This window comes from Triticum aestivum, chromosome 1B (assembly GCF_018294505.1).
Source record: "Triticum aestivum cultivar Chinese Spring chromosome 1B, IWGSC CS RefSeq v2.1, whole genome shotgun sequence".
NCBI classification, from domain to species: Eukaryota; Viridiplantae; Streptophyta; class Magnoliopsida; order Poales; family Poaceae; genus Triticum; species Triticum aestivum.
Genome location: NC_057795.1, coordinates 262,722,437 through 262,725,292, shown reverse-complemented (window position 1 = coordinate 262,725,292; position 2,856 = coordinate 262,722,437). Strand labels below are relative to the sequence as shown.

The following is a 2,856-nucleotide window of genomic DNA, read 5'->3' as shown; positions in this document are numbered from 1 at the left end:
CTCTAATTCTTTACGGTTTAAGAGTAATTTCGAATTTACCGAAATGCGAACACTCTGTTTTTCGCGACACCCAAATCGATGTGGGTACTTCATCCGACTGAAAACCGCACTGCATCGGACGAAAAACCGCACTGCATCACACGGGTAAGAGAACTGCATGGTTTCTTCTATTCAAACGTAATTTTTTTCATGTGTTTTGTATCAGGAGATGAGACTAGCAAACCACACACAAGAGAGTAGCGAACCACACCGACGAGAGTAGTGAACTTCATGATTTCTCTTGTCGAACGCAATTTTTTCGTTTGTTTTGTACCAATAGACGAGACTAGCAAACCACACACAAGAGTAGCAAACCTCACCAACGAGACTAGTGAACTTCATACTTCTTTTCGACAATCTTTTTGCTTTACAAAGTGAACCACTTTGACTCACTACAAAATGAACCGCATTGCAATAGCGACAAAGGGAGTTGCATTATTTTTTTCCTAGCATTTTCTCTTTATAATTTCATCTCAACTGCGAGGCCAGCGTAGTGAACCGCACGCGACAGCAAAATGCACTGCAAGTGCCGATGCAATTTTTTTTTGTGAACACGCGACACCATGCAGGAACAAGTGCAATTTGAATTTTGCATCGGAGGAAGTGAGCCGCGACCCAATTCGAAACAAACTGCATGCTTTTTTTCATAACCACCAAGGGGCACAGCACTGCATTGGCGCTCGGCGTGGACCGCACTTCACCCACCGAAGAGCTGCATCCCCTGCTGGATGCCAGCGGGCTGCACCAACGCGACTAGCGCACTGCACTCGTACATGTCAGAAAGTGCAAGGGTGCTGGGAGTTTCTCCCCTCTCCTCCTGGTGGATGGCAACTGGCAGAGAAGGGATGACGGTGAGAAGACGAAACGCCGGGGATCCGGATGCACTGCAACGGCGTCGGCGGTCGAGTAAAGAACAATCACTAAAAATGAAAAATAAAAAAGCAACTGATTCCTCGCAGAGGGCAGCCGACCCGTGCAATTCAACTGCACGTGCCCCGGGCCGAACTGCACGGCTGCAGCAACCACACCACTGGGCGGCTCACCTGAAGTATCTCGCCGTCGCCAGCAGAAGCTCGACGGAGCTGCTCCTACCCCCCATCCTAACTGCAAAATACAGTAATTGAATCGGGCTGCATGCATCAATTCAAATAGAAAAAAATGAACTGCAAGCACGGGGGGTTGCTGGATCTGAAGTTTGGGGATTATAGCATCAGTGCGGAGGTGCACTGCAGCGCCGCCTCTTTGCACTGCAAAAGGGAGAGAGAGAGTCGTTGTGCACGCCTTCGCAATCTGGAGACCGACAATCCGACGAGGAGAAGTAGGGGAGGAGGGGCTGGTTCCCTGTGGCGGCAGAGCCCGTCCTTACCTCTGACGGAGTAGAACCACAAAGCACGGCGCGACTAACGCCATGGATCTGGTCGGTGCGGTGACGCGGTGGCTGATGGCGGGACGGGCAGGCAGACCACGGAGGTGGGGAAGAGACCCGGTGAGATCCCCCGCCGCCCCTCCACTCCCCTGTGCTGGACTATTCTGTTACCGTCGGTCCCTATAAGAGTGCGACGCGCAGATGACAGTAGAAACTCCTTGACCCGTCCCCAATCTAACCCGCCTCCTACCGCCGGAGGCAGCCGTCGCAGGCGAGCGAGCGACGGAGGCAGCCGGAGCGAGGGAGCCCGCGGCATCGTGACGGGTAGCTCCTCTGACACACGCGATGCCGCCGGCTGGCCGTCTCCACGCCTCCCCGCTGACGGGCTTGCCGGACCCTCCCCGCGCGCCTTCCCTCCGACGGGTGCCGCTCCCTCCACGCGCACCTCCCTGTCGATGGGTGCTGGATCCTCCCCGCATGCCTCCCCTCCAATAGGCTCGCCGGCCCCTCCCCGCGCGCCTCCCCTCCGATGGGCGCCGGCGCCTCCCCGCCAACGGGCGCTGGCCCCTCCCCGTCCGCCACCCCCAGCTTCGAGAGCCGGTGTGCATCCACGGATTCGAGCGCCACCGCCCACCCCTGGATTGGAGAGACGGCGGCCTTCCTCCCGACTGCCTCCGCCGTGACTCCAGGTACCCACCTCCATTTCACCGCCGTTCACCAACATGGGCACCACCGCCTCCCCCGTGCTTCCTCCCGACTGCTTCTCCCTGCGCGGTCGGGAACCAGCCCTCATGCACTGCTTCAGTGCAGTCCCCGTCCAGGTATGGTGCTTACAAAAGTCCAGCTCTACCTCCCTTGCCCGTCCGAGTTCAACAATTCTGACTACCGAGGCTACAAATTCGAGACTAGTGCGCCACTGAGGCTACAAGTTCGAGTCTAATCCTCCACCGAGGCTACAAGTTCGAGTCAAATTATTGCAACAATTCAGAGAAGGGAACCAGAGAAGTTCAAAATAAAAACTCACATCAGAAGTATAATCTAGTTTACCTCGTTGGTGCTATTCCTATGTAATCTAGTTTGTTCGAGATTGGGATACTAGTATGTAATTGTTGAACTAAGAATTTGGGAAAACTAATTGGATTACATATGTCATCTCTTGCTGAATTGTTGGTGCTAGGCCTAGGTCGAGTACGGAGTGCCGCTCCAGTTCATACTTCGGCACTGCGGCATGTGGTAGGGATGCAGAAGGAACACCTCGGCTTTGGTGGGCAAGCACACCACGAGGTAATGGAAAGCTCCAATGCACTCCTATAATGTATTTTGTGCTGAACGTGTTGTTCTAATCTGTTGTCATCGCAAGCTGCTATGATGTGGTGTCACCATTTATAATCTGTTAATGACCGGTATGTTCTTGTCAGTTCATGTGTGTCCTTGTTGTCAGGTCGTGTTCA

The 2,856-nt window shown here is 54.1% G+C and overlaps 1 long non-coding RNA gene across 1 annotated transcript; it reads right to left on the bottom strand.

Moving 5' to 3' along the window:
* Positions 1 to 376: 376 nt before the first annotated feature.
* Positions 377 to 1,550, bottom strand: LOC123090000 (uncharacterized). Its single transcript, XR_006442418.1, has 3 exons — positions 1,406 to 1,550; positions 1,083 to 1,143; positions 377 to 923 (listed from the first exon to the last, which is right to left on the bottom strand). It is a non-coding gene; the product is annotated as an uncharacterized lncRNA (long non-coding RNA).
* Between the last annotated feature and the right edge of the window lie 1,306 nt (positions 1,551 to 2,856).